Source organism: Panulirus ornatus, chromosome 39 (assembly GCF_036320965.1).
Source record: "Panulirus ornatus isolate Po-2019 chromosome 39, ASM3632096v1, whole genome shotgun sequence".
In the NCBI taxonomy this organism is placed as follows: domain Eukaryota; kingdom Metazoa; phylum Arthropoda; class Malacostraca; order Decapoda; family Palinuridae; genus Panulirus; species Panulirus ornatus.
In genome coordinates this window covers 1225834-1246810 of record NC_092262.1, presented here as the reverse complement: position 1 = coordinate 1246810, position 20977 = coordinate 1225834, and the positions used below count along the sequence as shown (strand labels likewise).

General features: G+C 38.7%; 1 long non-coding RNA gene across 1 annotated transcript in view; it reads left to right on the top strand.

The window, feature by feature from the left end:
* Positions 1–20725, top strand: part of LOC139761237 (uncharacterized) — a 581791-nt gene extending 561066 nt beyond the window's left edge. Inside the window, exon 2 of the long non-coding RNA XR_011715485.1 lies at positions 20471–20725. This is a non-coding gene — a long non-coding RNA (uncharacterized lncRNA). The remainder of the gene's footprint in view (positions 1–20470) is intronic.
* The last annotated feature ends 252 nt before the right edge of the window (positions 20726–20977 follow it).

Sequence of the window (20977 nt, the reverse complement as noted above, 5' to 3'; positions counted from 1 at the left end):
TTGAGGAAAGGAACCTGGATGTTTTGGCTTTGAGTGAAACGAAGCTCAAGGTAAAGGGGAAGAGTGGTTTGGGAATGTCTGGGGAGTAAAGTCAGGGGTTAGTGAGAGGACAAGAGCAAGGGAAGGAGTAGCAATACTCCTGAAACAGGAGTTGTGGGAGTATGTGAGAATGTAAGAAAGTAAATTCTCCATTAATACGGGTAAAACTGAAAGTTGATGGAGAGAGGTGGGTGATTATTGGTGTATATGCACCCAGGCATGAGAAGAAAGATCATGAGAGGCAAGTGTTTTGGGAGCAGCTGAATGAGTGTGTTAGTGGTTTTGATGCACGAGACCGGGTTATAGTGATGGGTGATTTGAATGCAAAGGTGAGTAATGTGGCAGTTGAGGGAATAATTGGTATACATGGGGTGTTCAGTGTTGTAAATGGAAATGGTGAGGAGCTTGTAGATTTATGTGCTGAAAAAGGACTGATGATTGGGAATACCTGGTTTAAAAAGCGAGATATACATAAGTATACTTATGTAAGTAGGAGAGATGGCCAGAGAGCGTTATTCGATTACGTGTTAATTGACAGGCGTGCGAAAGAGAGACTTTTGGATGTTAATGTGCTGAGAGGTGCAACTAGAGGGATGTCTGATCATTATCTTGTGGAGGCTAAGGTGAAGATTTGTATGGGTTTTCAGAAGAGAAGAGTGAATGTTGGGGTGAAGAGGGTGGTGAGAGTAAGTGATCTTGGGAAGGAGACCTGTGTGAGGAAGTACCACGAGAGACTGAGTACAGAATGGAAAAAGGTGAGAACAATGGAAGTAAGGGAAGTGGGGGAGGAATGGGATGTATTTAGGGAATCAGTGATGGATTGCGCAAAAGATGCTTGTGGCATGAGAAGAGTGGGAGGTGGGTTGATTAGAAAGGGTAGTGAGTGGTGGGATGAAGAAGTAGGAGTGTTAGTGAAAGAGAAGAGAGAGGCATTTGGACGATTTTTGCAGGGAAAAAATACAATTGAGTGTGACATGTATAAAAGAAAGAGATAGGAGGTCAAGAGAAAGGTGCAAGAGGTGAAAAAAAAGGGCAAATGAGAGTTGGGGTGAGAGAGTATCATTAAATTTTAGTGAGAATAAAAAGATGTTCTGGAAGGAGGTAAATAAAGTGCGTAAGACAAGGGAGCAAATGTGAACTTCAGTGAAGGGCGCAAATGGGGAGGTGAAAACAAGTAGTGGTGATGTGAGAAGGAGATGGAGTGAGTATTTTGAAGATTTGTTGAATGTGTTTGATGATAGAGTGGCAGATATAGGGTGTTTTGGTCGAGGTGGTGTGCAAAGTGAGAGGGTTAGGGAAAATGATGTGGTAAACAGAGAAGAGGTAGTGAAAGCTTTGCGGAAGATGAAAGCCGGCAAGGCAGCAGTTTTGGATGGTATTGCAGTGGAATTTATTAAAAAAGGGGGTGACTGTATTGTTGACTGGCTGGTAAGGTTATTTAATGTATGTATGACTCATGGTGAGGTGCCTGAGGATTGGCGGAATGCGTGCATAGTGCCATTGTACAAAGGCAAAGGGGATAAGAGTGAGTGCTCAAATTACAGAGGTATAAGTTTGTTGAGTATTCCTGGTAAATTATATGGGAGGGTATTGATTGAGAGGGTGAAGGCATGTACAGAGCATCAGATTGGCGAAGAGCAGTGTGGTTTCAGAAGTGGTAGAGGATGTGTGGATCAGGTGTTTGCTTTGAAGAATGTATGTGAGAAATACTTAGAAAAGCAAATGGATTTGTATGTAGCATTTATGGATCTGGAGAAGGCATATGATAGAGTTGATAGAGATGCTCTGTGGAAGGTATTAAGAATATATGGTGTGGGAGGAAAGTTGTTAGAAGCAGTGAAAAGTTTTTATCGAGGATGTAAGGCATGTGTACGTGTAGGAAGAGAGGAAAGTGATTGTTTCTCAGTGAATGTAGGTTTGCGGCAGGGGTGTGTGATGTCTCCATGGTTGTTTAATTTGTTTATGGATGGGGTTGTTAGGGAGGCAAATGCAAGAGTTTTGGAAAGAGGGGCAAGTATGAAGTCTGTTGGGGATGAGAGAGCTTGGGAAGTGAGTCAGTTGTTGTTCGCTGATGATACAGCGCTGGTGGCTGATTCATGTGAGAAACTGCAGAAGCTGGTGACTGAGTTTGGTAAAGTGTGTGGAAGAAGAAAGTTAAGAGTAAATGTGAATAAGAGCAAGGTTATTAGGTACAGTAGGGTTGAGGGTCAATTCAATTGGGAGGTGAGTTTGAATGGAGAAAAACTGGAGGAAGTGAAGTGTTTTAGATATCTGGGAGTGGATCTGGCAGCAGAAGTGGATCATAGGGTGGGGGAGGGAGCGAAAGTTCTGGGAGCGTTGAAGAATGTGTGGAAGTCGAGAACATTATCTCGGAAAGCAAAAATGGGTATGTTTGAAGGAATAGTGGTTCCAACAATGTTGTATGGTTGCGAGGCGTGGGCTATGGATAGAGTTGTGTGCAGGAGGATGGATGTGCTGGAAATGAGATGTTTGAGGACAATGTGTGGTGTGAGGTGGTTTGATCGAGTGAGTAATGTAAGGGTAAGAGAGATGTGTGGAAATAAAAAGAGCGTGGTTGAGAGAGCAGAAGAGGGTGTTTTGAAGTGGTTTGGGCACATGGAGAGAATGAGTGAGGAAAGATTGACCAAGAGGATATATGTGTCGGAGGTGGAGGGAAAGAGGAGAAGAGGGAGACCAAATTGGAGGTGGAAAGATGGAGTGAAAAAGATTTTGTGTGATCGGGGCCTGAACATGCAGGAGGGTGAAAGGAGGGCAAGGAATAGAGTGAATTGGAGCGATGTGGTATACCGGGGTTGACGTGCTGTCAGTGGATTGAATCAAGGCATGTGAAGCGTCTGGGGTAAACCATGGAAAGCTGTGTAGGTATGTATATTTGCGTGTGTGGACGTATGTATATACATGTGTATGCGGGGGGGGGGTTGGGCTATTTCTTTCGTCTGTTTCCTTGCGCTACCTCGCAAACGCGGGAGACAGCGACAAAGTATAATAAAAAAAAAAAATAATATTTTATCTGGTTTACCCAAACCATGGTGCTTATGTTAGTCGTGTACTTTGCTTTAGAGCTGACACGTGTACATTGTTAGTGGCATTTCATGATTTAACACGCGGTAGTGTGATTTGTTATTGGGATGTTTTGGTTAACAAGGGACAGGGAGCCTTGTTATTGATATTTCATTGTTTAACACGAGATGTTATACTTTGTTAGTAGTTACTAAGGTTTACGGACGTGTTAGGGTGTTTTGGTATTGGTACTCTGCTGTTTTAGACCAGTCAGGGTGCACTTGGAGAATGCTCTCTCTTCGGGGTACATTCATAGACATTTTATAACTGCCCGCTACGAGAAGACAGGTATCCAGAGAGTAAGGCTAGTGGGAAGCCCATTAAAGAAAAAAAAATTGCAAAGTAACATCTGTTGTAACCTTCGCGATGAACATCTGCTTCAGCCTCGCCGATAATTTTGCCAGATAAGACGACCTCGGAGCTAGACGTTCTTTATACAAATATACACCACAGTTCCCCTACCTGGATGGACAATCGTTCCTTAGTTTGAAGATTAAGAAAATATTTCATTTGATATCATCATCATTTTCACTTATCATTACTATCAGCTCCTCTCTATCTCTCTATGTCCTTAGAAGCACATACGCCTATTCAAATCTCCCTTATTTTCTTCACATAAGTGATATTGCCTTCTATTGTTTTTAAAATACTCTGATACAGTCCGACAAATCTATGGCCCCTAAGAACCTTCGAGTTCCCGTTAGAGTGTACTGCCAATGGGATGGAGGTCTCAGACGGTAGTAGTACCAGCCCGTGCCGCAACCTTTCCTCTTCCTAATGGATGTCTTTTTTTTCTCTCACTGTACTAACATTTGCCGCCGTTCTAGTAATCTCTGTTATGTTAAACACCATCTCTTTAGCACCTTTCCTAATATATTACTTCTTTCTGGGACTCCGGGGAATAATGAAGTTCTCACTAAGCCCTTTCTCATTTTCACCCTGTATTTCCACTCTGCTATCCTAAGTCTGCATATTTTACATCTTTCTTGGATTACATAAACTACCGTGACGACGTGACATCATCTTACTTGCAAGGGATCAGTCATATCGGGCTTCGAAAAGCTCGTTTTTCTCCACCACCCATGCAAAATTTATCACTGCACGTAAACATTGCAAGTATGTTGTCTCTGAAGCAAAGTGTTCCTTTATTCAGAGGAAGTAAGTTACCCTTTCCTCTTCGTCTACTCCTAGTTATTTCTGGTTTTTAGCTAAAGGTATTGCTAACAACTTCTGTAACTCTGCCTTTCCTGCTCTCTCCGGTACTCAAAGCAACTCTCTTTCTTTCTCGTTTCTTCCTTAACTGTACCTTGGATGACTTTAAAATTCCTTCTCTCCCTAATGATCCTCTTACCAAACCTCTGCCTCTCCTCGTTATCCGCATTGGAACTATCCGGAAAGCGTCTTATACTCTGGAAACAAGCAAGTCTTATGGACCTGATGGCTTCCCTCCCAATTTGCTGAATGGGTGCGCCTCCGAACTTGCACCTATGCTTGATCGTCCGTTCCGTTTCCATTGAAAACTAGAATTTGTCCTTTTTCTTGGAAGCATTCTCTGGTACATGGCGTCTTTAAGAAGAGAGACCGTTCTAGCCCCTTGAAAGGTCATCCTGTTTCTTTGACATCTAATATTCATTCCAAAGTTTGAATTCCGCCTAAACTCCCATATTCTCACGCATCATGAATCTCACAGTCTTCTCCCTGAGCATCGACGTGCCTTCCGTAACGCGAGATTAATTGGTGATACGTTCTCATATGTCACTCGCGTCTGCTTATAATCCCTGAAAAATGATAGGCAGTCATATGTACTTGCCCATGATATATCTAAAGCTTTTAACAAGGAGTGGCATCGAGGTCTAATCTCTAAGGTTCCATCTTTTGATTTCCCTTCTTCACTTTGTTTCATGATATCTAGTTTCTTTTCAGGCAGATTTCTCTCCGTGATTGTTAATGGATCAATGTCTCCCCTTTTTTTCATCAAGAGCAGTGTCTTTCAAGTTTCTCTCTTGCATCGCTATACACTCCTTCAGCGAGGCAACGCCAGGAATATAGACAAAAAGGCCTCATTTGCTCACACTCAGTCTCTAGCAGTCATGTGTAATGCACCGAAACCACGGTTCCCTAGCCACATCCAGGCCCCACAGTCCTTTCATGATGTATTAGAAACGCATCACATACCCTGATTCATAATCTTGACAGTACGTTGACCACGGTGTACCACATCTTTCCAATTCACTCTATTCCTTGCACGTCACTCACCCTCCTGTATGGTCAGGCCCCGATCGCTCGAAATCTTTTTCACTCCATCGTTCCACCTCCTATTTCGTCTTCCTCTTTTCCTTGTTCCCTCCACCTCTGACACATATATCCTCTTTGTCAATTTTTTCTCACTCATTCGCTCCATATGTCGAAACCATTTCAACATATCCTATTTTGCTCTCTCTAACATACTCTTTTTTACATCCACACATCTCTCTTACCCTTACATTACTTACTCGATCAAACCACTTCAAACCAAATATTTTCCTCAAACATTTCATTTCCAACACATCCACCCTCCTCCGTACAACCAACCACATTTATAGCCAATGTTTTGCAACCATATAACATTGTTGAAACTAGTATTCCTTCAAACATACCCATTTTTGGTCTCCAAGACAAAGTTCTCTCCTTCCACACATTTTTCATAGCTCTCAGAACCTTTGCCCATTCCTCCACCCTATGACTTATTTCCGCTTCATGATTCCATCCGCCGCTAATTCAACTCCGAAGAATATAAAACTTTTCACTTCCTCCAATTTTTCTCCATTCAAACTTACATCCCAATAAACTTGTCCCTCAACCCTACTGAGCCTAATAACGCTGCTCTTATTCGCATATACTCTCAACTTTCTCCTTTAACATACTTTTCCAAACTCGGTCACCGACGTCCCCACTCTCTCACTTGAATCGGCCACGACGTATGTAGCAACAGAGAACAATAACTAACTCACTTCCCAGGCCCTTTCATCCACAACATATTTCATGTTTGCTGCTCTCTCTAAAATTCTTGCTTTTACCTACATTTACAACAGAAGCATAAGTTTGTTGCGTATTCCTTAGAAATTATATGGAAGGGTATTGATTGAGAGGGTGAAGGCATGTACATAGCATCAGATACGGGAAATGCAGTGTGGTTTCAGAACTGGTAGGTATGTGGATCAGGTGTTTGCTTTGAAGAATTTATGTGAGATATTTAGAAAAACAGATGGATTTTTATGTAGCATTTATGGATCTGGAGAAGGCATATGATAGGGGTGATAGAGATGCTTTATGGAAGGGTTTAAGAGTACACGGTGTGGGAGGTAAGTTGCTAAAAGCAGTGTAATGTTTTTACTAAGGATGTAAGGCATGTGTACGAGTAGGGAGAGAGGAGAGTGATTGGTTCCCAGTGAATATCAGTTTGCAGCCGGGGGTGTGTGATGTCCCCATGGTTGTTTAATTTGTTTATGAATGGAGATGTTAGAGAGGTAAATGCAAGAGTTTTGGAGGGAGGGGTGAGTATGCAGTCTGTTATGGATGAGAGGGACTAAGAAGTGAGTAATTTGTTGTTCGCCGTTGATTCAGCTCTTGGGGCTGATTCGGGTGAGAAACTGCAGTGGATGGGGACTGAGTTTAGAAAAGTGTATGAAAGGAGAAAGTTAAGAGTGAATGAGAAAAAGAAGTAAGTTATTAGGTTCAGTAGGGTTGAGGGACAAGTTAATTGGGAGGTGAATTTGCAGGGAGAAAAATTCATGGAAGTGAAGTGTTTTAGATATCTGGGAGTGGGCTTAGCAGCGGATGGAGCCATGGAAACGGAAGTGAGTCAGACAGTGGGGGAGGGGACGAAGGTTCTGGGAGCGATGAAGAATGTGTGGAAGGAGAGAACGTTATCTGAAAGACCAAAAATTGGTATGCATGAAGGAATAATAGGTCCAACAATGTTATATGGTTGCGAGGCATGGGTTATAGTTAGCTTTGTACGAATTAAGGGGGATGTGTTGGAAATGAAATGCTTGAGGACAATATGTGATGTGGGGTGGTTTGATCGAATAAGTAATGAAAGGATAAGAGAGATATGTGAAAATATAGTGTGGTTGAGAGAGCAGAAAATTGTATATTAAAATGTTTTGGACGTGTGGAGAAAATGAGTGAGGAAAGACTAAGTAAGACGATATAAGTGTCAGAGGTGAAGTGGACGAGGAGAAACGGAAGACGAAATTGCAGGTGGAAGGATGGAGTGAAGAAGATTTTGAGGGACCAAGACCTGAACATACAGGAGGTTGAAAGGCGTGCAAGGAATAGAGTGAATTGGAACGATGAGGTATACCGGAGACGTCGTGCTGTCAATGGACTGAACCAGGGCACGTGAAGCGCCTGGGGTAAACCATGTAAAGGTTTGTGCGACCTGGACCTAAACCAAATTGGATTAGAAGGTATTGGAACTTGGTTGAGGTATGTAGATGATGTTCGTTATGTTGGGCCAATAAATGAAAATTTACAAACTTTTCTCCCCTTCCTCCCTTCCTTAGAAATTAAGTACCTTCCATCAAATTAGCTGTAGAAAATGAAAATAATGGTATGTCACCAATTTTAGATTGCGCGATCCATAGGGATGGAAACACGTTTTAGTATGCCATATAAAGAAAACCTACCTCATATATCCATTATTACTCAGCTAAACATGACAACGTTAAATTATCATCATTCCAGTTCATGTTCCTTGGGACATTAAGTATCTTCAGTCGAGACTTTATTAATGATGAGTATGAGAAGATATAGTGTATTGGATCCAAGTTAAAATATCCTAGATTTTTCATTCATAAATCCTCTAAGTTATCAAAGAAATCATTTTATAGAGTTTAACCGAAACCTCCCCTTCCCAACAAGAACCTTTTACTTCTCCCTTCTAATTATAATTTTGCTGAACTTCCCATCTTGCTCAAGTCCTTTAAAGTTAAAGATGCATTCAGCAACAATGATACTATAAGGATTATCTTAATTAGGAACTCACCATAAATTTCAGCTGGATGCGTTTATAAAGTGCCATGTGGAAACTGTGATATGTTTTATGTTGAGCAGACTAGTAAGGACCTTTCTGTTAGACTTAAACAACATAAATACAGCATACGAACAGGACAAGAATCAAAAGCCTTGTTTAGTCACGTTAAAAACTATGATTATTGTATAGAATGGAGTAATGCCATCTCAGTTATTAACTGTAACCTAAGTACCAGCAAAAATATCATAGAATCTTCTATTATTCAATGCACAAAGGATTATAACCTTAATATTACTGAAGGTTTATAACAAATTGGATAGCTTTATCGTTGATGATATTTGTAAAATGTTCCCCATTTTGCCCACATAATATGATTATGATACGCTTGTTGTCAGTCTTGCAAATACCAGAACTCCATTCGGACAGTCACTTATTTATCAAATGGCATCCAAGCTACGTCTCGTTATATATCAACTGACTGTTATATTTCTTTCTTGTATTTCCCCTGCTGATGTTAGTATTATACGAAAGTGCACTTGCGAACTTATCGTCGACGTAGCTAGGACGTCATTTGGTAAACATGCGATCGTCTTGGACAATCGCATGTTTACCAATAGGCGTCCAAGCTACGTCTCTTCGTTATGTATCAACTGACTGTTATTTCTCTCTTGTGTGTCCCTTGATGACGTGATTATCACACAAAAGTGCACTTGGGAACCTATCGTGTTTCACTTACCTCGTGGACTCATAAGAATGTACTTGATCAAGCGCAGCATTGTGATACATATATATACAAGAATATTATATATATATATATATATATATATATATATATATATATATATATATATATATATATATATATATATATATATATATATATATATATATATATATATATATATATATATATATATATATATAAAGTCAGGGGTTAGTGAGAGGACAAGAGCAAGGGAAGGAGTAGCAATACTCCTGAAACAGGAGTTGTGGGAGTATGTGATAGAGTGTAAGAAAGTAAATTCTCGATTAATATGGGTAAAACTGAAAGTTGATGGAGAGAGGTGGGTGATTATTGGTGCATATGCACCTGGGCATGAGAAGAAAGATCAAGAGAGGCAAGTGTTTTGGGAGCAGCTGAATGAGTGTGTTAGTGGTTTTGATGCACGAGACCGGGTTAAAGTGATGGGTGATTTGAATGCAAAGGTGAGTAATGTGGCAGTTGAGGGAATAATTGGTATACATGGGGTGTTCAGTGTTGTAAATGGAAATGGTGAAGAGCTTGTAGATTTATGTGCTGAAAAAGGACTGATGATTGGGAATATCTGGTTTAAAAAGCGAGATATACATAAGTATACTTATGGAAGTAGGAGAGATGGCCAGAGAGCGTTATTGGATTACGTGTTAATTGACAGGCGTGCGAAAGAGAGACTTTTGGATGTTAATGTGCTGAGAGGTGCAACTGGAGGGATGTCTGATCATTATCTTGTGGAGGCTAAGGTGAAGATTTGTATGGGTTTTCAGAAAAGAAGAGTGAATGTTGGGGTGAAGAGGGTGGTGAGAGTAAGTGAGCTTGAGAAGGAGACTTGTGTGAGGAAGTACCAGGAGAGACTGAGTACAGAATGTAAAAAGGTGAGAACAATGGAAGTAAGGGGAGTGGTGGAGGAATGGGATGTATTTAGGGAATCAGTGATGGATTGCGCAAAAGATGTTTGTGGCATGAGAAGAGTGGGAGGTGGGTTGATTAGAAAGGGTAGTGAGTGGTGGGATGAAGAAGTAAGAGTATTAGTGAAAGAGAAGAGAGAGGCATTTGGACGATTTTTGCAGGGAAAAAATGCAATTGAGTTGGAGATGTATAAAAGAAAGAGACAGGAGGTCAAGAGAAAGGTGCAAGAGGTGAAAAAAAGGGCAAATGAGAGTTGGGGTGAGAGAGTATCATTAAATTTTAGGGAGAATAAAAAGATGTTCTGGAAGGAGGTAAATAAAGTGCGTAAGACAAAGGAGCAAATGGGAACTTCAGTGAAGGGCGCAAATGGGGAGGTGATAACAAGTAGTGGTGATGTGAGAAGGAGATGGAGTGAGTATTTTGAAGGTTTGTTGAATGTGTTTGATGATAGAGTGGCAGATATAGGGTGTTTTGGTCGAGGTGGTGTGCAAAGTGAGAGGGTTAGGGAAAATGATTTGGTAAACAGAGAAGAGGTAGTGAAAGATTTGCGGAAGATGAAAGCCGGCAAGGCAGCAGGTTTGTATGGTATTGCAGTGGAATTTATTAAAAAAGGGGGTGACTGTATTGTTGACTGGTTGGTAAGGTTATTTAATGTATGTATGACTCATGGTGAGGTGCCTGAGGATTGGCGGAATGCGTTCATAGTGCCATTGTACAAAGGCAAAGGGGATAAGAGTGAGTGCTCAAATTACAGAGGTATAAGTTTGTTGAGTATTCCTGGTAAATTATATGGGAGGGTAATGATTGAGAGGGTGAAGGCATGTACAGAGCATCAGATTGAGGAAGAGCAGTGTGGTTTCAGAAGTGGTAGAGGATGTGTGGATCAGGTGTTTGCTTTGAAGAATGTATGTGAGAAATACTTAGAAAAGCAAATGGATTTGTATGTAGCATTTATGGATCTGGAGAAGGCATATGATAGAGTTGATAGAGATGCTCTGTGGAAGGTATTAGGAATATATGGTGTGGGAGGCATGATACATATATACGTGCAATGTTATGACACGGAGCAACACGAGTGTAAGCTTCTCTCCCCATAACATACAGATATGCATGGTAATCACACAGACCCACATACACACACACAGACACACACACACACACGCAAAAAATCACCTACCTACACACACACACACACACACACACACACACACATTCATGCTCAAAATCACTTACCTACACACACACACACACACACACACACGTACACATTACAAAACACACACAGTTCACAAACCTTAATATCCTATTTCATATCAGTTTTCGTGACCCACAAAAACGACCAAATGAAACTAATTTTTCTGAAGGAAATATTTGTGAAGTATTATTATGATACAAACTTTATAATGAAATCATGAGAGGCTTATATATATATATATATATATATATATATATATATATATATATATATATATATATATATATATATATATATATATATATATATATATATTATTATATTTTTTTTTTATTATACTTTGTCGCTGTCTCCCGCGTTTGCGAGGTAGCGCAAGGAAATAGACGAAAGAAATGGCCCAACCCCCCCCATACACATGTATATACATACGTCCACACACGCAAATATACATACCTACACAACTTTCCATGGTTTACCCCAGACGCTTCACATGCCTTGATTCAATCCAATGACAGCACGTCAACCCCGGTATACCACATCGCTCCAATTCACTCTATTCCTTGCCCTCCTTTCACCCTCCTGCATGTTCAGGCCCCGATCACACAAAATCTTTTTCACTCCATCTTTCCACCTCCAATTTGGTCTCCCTCTTCTACTCGTTCCCTCCACCTCCGACACATATATCCTTTTGTTCAATCTTTCCTCACTCATTCTCTCCATGTGCCCAAACCACTTCAAAACACCCTCTTCTACTCTCTCAACCACGCTCTTTTTATTTCCACACATCTCTCTTACCCTTACGTTACTCACTCGATCAAACCACCTCACACCACACATTGTCCTCAAACATCTCATTTCCAGCACATCCATCCTCCTGCGCACAACTCTATCCATAGCCCACGCCTCGCAACCATACAACATTGTTGGAACCACTATTCCTTCAAATATACCCATTTTTGCTTTCCGAGATAATGTTCTCGACTTCCACAGATTCTGCAAGGCCCCCAGAATTTTCGCCCCCTCCCCCACCCTATGATCCACTTCCGCTTCCATGGTTCCATCCGCTGCCAGATCCACTCCCAGATATCTAAAACACTTCACTTCCTCCAGTTTTTCTCAATTCAAACTCACCTCCCAATTGACTTGACCCTCAACCCTACTGTACCTAATAACCTTGCTCTTATTCACATTTACTCTTAACTTTCTTCTTCCACACACTTTACCAAACTCAGTCACCAGCTTCTGCAGTTTCTCACATGAATCAGCCACCAGCGCTGTATCATCAGCGAACAACAACTGACTCACTTCCCAAGCTCTCTCATCCCCAACAGACTTCATACTTGCCACTCTTTCCAAAACTCTTGCATTTACCTCCCTAACAACCCCATCCATAAACAAATTAAACAACCATGGAGACATCACACACCCCTACCGCAAACCTACATTCACTGAGAACCAATCACTTTCCTCTCTTCCTACACGTACACATGCCTTACATCCTCGATAAAAATTTTCACTGCTTCTAACAACTTTCCTCCCACACCATATATTCTTAATACCTTCCACAGAGCATCTCTATCAACTATATATATATATATATATATATATATATATATATATATATATATATATATATATATATATATATATATATATATATATATATATATATATATATTTCTTTCTTTCTTTCAAACTGTTCGCCATTTCCCGCATTAGCGAGGTAGCGTTAAGAACAGAGGACTGGGCCTTTGAGGGAATACCCTCACCTGGCCCAATTCTCTGTTCCTTCTTTTGGAAAAAAAAAAAAAAATATATATATATATATATATATATATATATATATATATATATATATATATATATATATATATATATATATACATATATATATATATATATATATATATATATATATATATATATATATATATATATATATATATATATATATATATATATATATATATATATATATATATATCACTGGGGATAGGGGAGAAAGAATAATTCCCACGTATTCCCTGCGTGTCGTATAAGGCGACTAAAAGGGAAGGGAGCGGGGGGCTGGAAATCCTCCCCTTTCGTTTTTTTTTTCGAGAAGTGGGAGACCAAATTGGAGGTGGAAAGATGGAGTGATAAAGATTTTGAGTGATGGGGCGTAAAGATGCAAGAGGGTGAAAGACGTGCAAGGAATAGAGTGAATTGGTACGATGTGGCATACCGGGGTCGACGTGCTGTCAATGGAATGAACCAGGGCATGTGAAGCGTCTGGGGTGAACCATGGAAAGTTCTCTGTGGCCTGGATGTGGAAAGGGAGCTGTGGTTTCGGTGCATTATTACATGACAGCTAGAGACTTAGTGTGAACGAATGGGGCCTTTGTTGTCTTTTCCTAGCGCTACCTCGCACACATGAGGGGGTGGGAGTTGTTATTCTATGTGTGGCGGGGTGGCGATGGGAATAAATAAAGGCAGACAGTATGAATTGTGTACATGTGTATATATGTATATGTCTGTGTGTGTATATATATATGTGTACATTGAGATGTATAGATATGTATATTTGTGTGTGAGGACGTGTAAGCCACGGTCACTAAGCGTTTTATGTCTCTATAGTTTTTTGCTTTTTTTTTCTCTATATCCTCTATATTTCTCTATATTCTCTATATTCTCTTTATTCCTCACATATTTCATCTATTTTGTGTATTTGATTTTGTTTATGACGGTTGTAGATCTCGAGCAGTTCAACTTTTGTAACAGAAGGATCGTGATCAATATTAGTTTTCTCTAACCACTGAATTAGTTGTTACTTTTTTGTAGCCGATTGTTGGAACTTTGTTTGATATTTTAGAATGATATGGAGCATTAGCCTTAATGATAAGTGACTGGAAGTGTGTTCCCTTTAGGTGATTTTCTTTTTTTTTTTTTTTTTCCTTCCCGTAACGTTTCACAAGCAGTGAGTTTCATTCATTCTATTTTTTGAGTAGATTCTGGTCTTCAAATCTTTTTTGATAATTACATGTTTCTTCATATGTTTAGCGCAGTTTTCCCAACTTATCTTAGAATATGTGAAAATTTACAAATGGAGTAACGTGCATCCGAGAACAAGCTTGGATCGTTGACTAGGGAGGTTATTGTTATCTAATCTAGACTTACCAACACATTACTTCATAATCCTTTTACTCATTAGCATTATCAATTGATTTATCATGTATCTGATGGAGAAACTGGAGTGAATAAATAAGTTTCTATTCAAAATATCTGATAAACATTTGAAATACAGCTATGTTACTTGGACATGTTTCATTTAGCCAATCATCACCAACGTATCAAGTGCATCTTCGCCTAGATAAAACATATAAGCTAAGTATAGGTGTTGTAGGGGTCCTCCATGTATCCTTGCATGTATCCTGGATCTTCTATGTGTTTATGTGATCTTGATCCTCCAGGTGTGTGGGGTTCTTTATCCTTCATGTCTGGGAGGTCCTGGATCCTCCAAGCGTGTGGGATTCATGGACACTTCTGGTATATGGAGGCCCTAGAACCCCTAGATGTGTTGGGATTCTGGATCTCCAGGCATGAATGGGTCTTAGACGATCTATTTGTCTGCGTGGGTCCTAGATCTTCCAGGTGTGGAGATCATCGTCCCTACAGGTGTTTAGAAGCACAAGGTCCTCCAGGTGTGTATGGGATCTATGCCATTTACATGTGTTTTCTCATCACCCAGGTGTTTGGAATTCCTTTATAATACAGATGTGTTAAAGCTCTGGATTCTCCAGGTGCACTGGAGTTCCACATCATCCATATGTGCTGGATGTTATATCCTGAAGATGCTTGGATCCTCAATGTGAGGGGGGTTCACGATTCTCAAAGTGTGTGGTGGCCCTCGATTCTATACATGTATCTTCAAGGTGTGTGCGAGTTCAGTATTCATAAGGAGTGTGGGGTTTTGGATCTCTAGGTGTGTGGTAGCATTGGATTATCCAGATATGTGGAAGCCTGAATTCTCCAGGTGTATGGGAACACTAAGTTCTCCAGGTGTATGGTGGTTCTGTGTCCTCCAAGTGTGTAGGATTCCTGGATGGTCTAGATGTTAGATACTCATGATTGTGCTTCCTTATCGCAGGTCATGGGTAATAAACAGCTGAGACATTTTTTTATTGATTTTATTATTTTGTTTGACCTCTTCAGTTCCTCAGGAGGTCAGGCTGCAACTCCTACAAGCCGACTCCCTATGAAATTCAACAGATTGTTCCCGACGTCAGTCAGGAAGTCCTGTATGTTGAACTTGCTGGTCAGCTGGTCAGGTTAGGCCAGATACCCTTCAGCAGATGAGACGTTGAAACCTGTGTCCTCATACCTCAGTAGCATAATAGGCCAGTCCTCTCTATTACTCTCGAAAAGTCTGTAGGACATATCTTGGTTAATCAGATATCTACTGTTTCAGTTACGTTCATTATTAAGGGCTGCTGACAAGAAATATATTTAGAGATTGTCGACACGTACAGTGATAAGAAAAGAAACTCTTAACATCTGTCCTGTTCAGGGATTGTTGATATGTCATGTTCATAGAATGTTGTCGTATACCATATCAAAAGACTGTACATATGTATCATTTTTTGGAAATGTTGACATGTGTCATGTTCAAAGAGTGTTACCATATATTATGGGAAAGGACCCGAGACATGTGTTATGTTCAGAGACTGTTGAGATTTGTTATGTTCAGACACTGTTGACATGTATCATGCTTTGAGATTGTTGACATATATCATTTAAGACACTGTTGACAATTGTCAAGTTCGGACACTGCTGACAGTTGTCATGTTCGGACATTGTTGACATGTACAGAAATACCTGCAGCGCCAGTGACCCTTTTAAGAAACAAAACATTCAATAAAAGTAGATTACCTCAGTAGTTCATATTACACACACACACACACACACACACACACACACACACACACACACACACACACACATACACACACACACACACACACACACAAATATATAATGGTAATGATAATGATAGCAATAATGATAATAATAATAATAATAATAATAATAATAATAATAATAATAATAATAATAATGATAATGATAATAATAATAATGATAGTAATAAGGATAATAATGATGATAATAATAATGCTAATAATAATGATAAAAATAACGAAAATGATAATAATGATAGTAATGATAATGATAATAACAATAAATTGATAATAATGATAACGATGAAATAATAATAACAATTATAATAGTAATAATAGTATTGATAATAATAACAAAAATGATAATGATAATAATAATAATGATAATAATAAAAATGATAATAATGATAATAATAATAATAATAATAATAATAATAATAATAATAATAATAATGATAATAATAATAATAATAATAATGATAATGATAACAATGATAATAATAATAATAATGATAATAATAATGATGATAATGATAATAATAATGATTATGATAATAATAATAATAATAATGATAATAATAATAATAATAATAATAATAATAATAATAATAATAATAATAATAATAATGATAATGATGATAATAATAATAATAATAATGATAATAATAATAATAATAAGCTGGTGACTGAGTTTGGTAAAGTGTGTAGAAGAAGAAAGTTAAGAGTAAATGTGAATAAGAGCAAGGTTATTAGGTACAGTAGGGTTGAGGGTCAAGTAAATTGGGAGGTGAGTTTGAATGGAGAAAAACTGGAGGAAGTGAAGTGTTTTAGATATCTGGGAGTGGATCTGGCAGCGGATGGAACCATGGAAGCGGAAGTGGATCATAGGGTGGGGGAGGGGGCGAAAATTCTGGGGGCCTTGAAGAATGTGTGGAAGTCGAGAACATTATCTCGGAAAGCAAAAATGGGTATGTTTGAAGGAATAGTGGTTCCAACAATGTTGTATGGTTGCGAGGCGTGGGCTATGGATAGAGTTGTGCGCAGGAGGATGGATGTGCTGGAAATGAGATGTTTGAGGACAATGTGTGGTGTGTGGTGGTTTGATCGAGTGAGTAACGTAAGGGTAAGAGAGATGTGTGGAAATAAAAAGAGCGTGGCTGAGAGAGCAGAAGAGGGTGTTTTGAAGTGGTTTGGGCACATGGAGAGAATGAGTGAGGAAAGATTGACCAAGAGGATATATGTGTCGGAGGTGGAGGGAACGAGGAGAAGAGGGAGACCAAATTGGAGGTGGAAAGATGGAGTGAAAAAGATTTTGTGTGATCGGCGCCTGAACATGCAGGAGGGTGAAAGGAGGGCAAGGAATAGAGTGAATTGGATCGATGTGGTATACCGGGGTTGACGTGCTGTCAGTGGATTGAATCAGGGCATGTTAAGCGTCGGGGGTAAACCATAGAAAGTTGTGTGGGGCCTGGATGTGGAAAGGGAGCTGTGGTTTCGGGCATTATTGCGTGGCAGCTAGAGACTGAGTGTGAAAGAATGGGGCCTTTGTTGTCTTTTCCTAGTGCTACCTTGCACACTTGAGGGGGGAGGGGGAAGGTATTCCATCTGTGGCGAGGTGGCGATGGGAGTGAATGGGGGCAGACAGTGTGAATTATGTGCATGGGTATATATGTATGTGTCTGTGTATGTATATATATGTGTACATTGAGATGTATAGGTATGTATATTTGCGTGTGTGGACGTGTGTGTGTGTATACATTGTGCATGGGGGTGGGTTTGGCCTTTTCTTTTGTCTTTTTCCTTGCCCTACCTCACAAACGCGGGAGACAGCGACAAAGCAAAATAATAAAATAATATTTATATATATATGTATATATATATATATATATATATATATATATATATATATATATATATATATATATATATATATATATATATACATATATATATATATATATATATATATATATATATATTATTATATATTATTTTTTATTATACTTTGTCGCTGTCACCCGCGTTTGCGAGGTAGCGCAAGGAAACAGACGAAAGAAATGGCCCATAATATATATATATATAATATATATATATATATATATATATATATATATATATATATATATATATATATATATATATATATATATATATATATACATATATATATATAAATATTATTTTATTATTTTGCTTTGTCGCTGTCTCCCGCGTTTGTGAGGTAGGGCAAGGAAAAAGACAAAAGAAAAGGCCAAACCCACCCCCATGCACAATGTATACACACACACACGTCCACACACGCAAATATACATACCTATACATCTCAATGTACACATATATATACATACACAGACACATACATATATACCCATGCACATAATTCACACTGTCTGCCCCCATTCACTCCCATCGCCACCTCGCCACAGATGGAATACCTTCCCCCTCCCCCCTCAAGTGTGCAAGGTAGCACTAGGAAAAGACAACAAAGGCCCCATTCTTTCACACTCAGTCTCTAGCTGCCACGCAATAATGCCCGAAACCACAGCTCCCTTTCCACATCCAGGCCCCACACAACTTTCTATGGTTTACCCCCGACGCTTAACATGCCCTGATTCAATCCACTGACAGCACGTCAACCCCGGTATACCACATCGATCCAATTCACTCTATTCCTTGCCCTCCTTTCACCCTCCTGCATGTTCAGGCCCCGATCACACAAAATCTTTTTCACTCCATCTTTCCACCTCCAATTTGGTCTCCCTCTTCTCCTCGTTCCCTCCACCTCCGACACATATATCCTCTTGGTCAATCTTTCCTCACTCATTCTCTCCATGTGCCCAAACCACTTCAAAACACCCTCTTCTGCTCTCTCAACCACGCTCTTTTTATTTCCACACATCTCTCTTACCCTTACGTTACTCACTCGATCAAACCACCACACACCACACATTGTCCTCAAACATCTCATTTCCAGCACATCCATCCTCCTGCGCACAACTCTATCCATAGCCCACGCCTCGCAACCATACAACATTGTTGGAACCACTATTCCTTCAAACATACCCATTTTTGCTTTCCGAGATAATGTTCTCGACTTCCACACATTCTTCAAGGCCCCCAGAATTTTCGCCCCCTCCCCCACCCTATGATCCACTTCCGCTTCCATGGTTCCATCCGCTGCCAGATCCACTCCCAGATATCTAAAACACTTCACTTCCTCCAGTTTTTCTCCATTCAAACTCACCTCCCAATTTACTTGACCCTCAACCCTACTGTACCTAATAACCTTGCTCTTATTCACATTTACTCTTAACTTTCTTCTTCTACACACTTTACCAAACTCAGTCACCAGCTTATTATTATTATTATTATCATTATTATTATTATTATTATTATCATTATCATTATTATTATTATTATTATTATTATTATTATTAATATTATTATTATTATTATTATTATTATTATCATTATTATTATTATTATTATCATAATCATTATTATTATCATTATCATCATTATTATTATCATTATTATTATTATTATCATTGTTATCATTATCATTATTATTATTATTATTATCATTATTATTATTATTATTATTATTATTATTATTATTATTCTTATTATTATTATCATTATTATCATTTTTATTATTATCATTATTATTATTATCATTATCATTTTTGTTATTATTATCAATACTATTATTACTATTATAATTGTTATTATTATTTCATCGTTATCATTATTATCAATTTATTGTTATTATCATTATCATTACTATCATTATTATCATTTTCGTTATTTTTATCATTATTGTTAGCATTATTATTATCATCATTATTATCCTTATTACTATTATTATTATTATTATCATTATCATTATTATTATTATTATTATTATTATTATTATTATTATTATTATTATTATTATTATTATCATTATTGCTATCATTATCATTACCATTATATATTTGTGTGTGTGTGTGTGTGTGTGTGTGTGTGTGTGTGTGTGTAATAAGAACTACTGAGGTAATCTACTTTTATTGAATGTTTTGTTTCTTAAAAGGGTCACTGGCGCTGCAGGTATTTCTGTACATGTCAACAATGTCCGAACATGACAACTGTCAGCAGTGTCCGAACTTGACAATTGTCAACAGTGTCTTAAATGATATATGTCAACAATCTCAAAGCATGATACATGTCAACAGTGTCTGAACATAACAAATCTCAACAGTCTCTGAACATAACACATGTCTCGGGTCCTTTCCCATAATATATGGTAACACTCTTTGAACATGACACATGTCAACATTTCCAAAAAATGATACATATGTACAGTCTTTTGATATGGTATACGACAACATTCTATGAACATGACATATCAACAATCCCTGAACAGGACAGATGTTAAGAGTTTCTTTTCTTATCACTGTACGTGTCGACAATCTCTAAATATATTTCTTGTCAGCAGCCCTTAATAATGAACGTAACTGAAACAGTAGATATCTGATTAACCAAGATATGTCCTACAGACTTTTCGAGAGTAATAGAGAGGACTGGCCTATTATGCTACTGAGGTATGAGGACACAGGTTTCAACGTCTCATCTGCTGAAGGGTATCTGGCCTAACCTGACCAGCTGACCAGCAAGTTCAACATACAGGACTTCCTGACTGACGTCGGGAACAATCTGTTGAATTTCATAGGGAGTCGGCTTGTAGGAGTTGCAGCCTGACCTCCTGAGGAACTGAAGAGGTCAAACAAAATAATAAAATCAATAAAAAAATGTCTCAGCTGTTTATTACCCATGACCTGCGATAAGGAAGCACAATCATGAGTATCTAACATCTAGACCATCCAGGAATCCTACACACTTGGAGGACACAGAACCACCACACACCTGGAGAACTTAGTGTTCCCATACACCTGGAGAATTCAGGCTTCCACATATCTGGATAATCCAATGCTACCACACACCTAGAGATCCAAAACCCCACACTCCTTATGAATACTGAACTCGCACACACCTTGAAGATACAT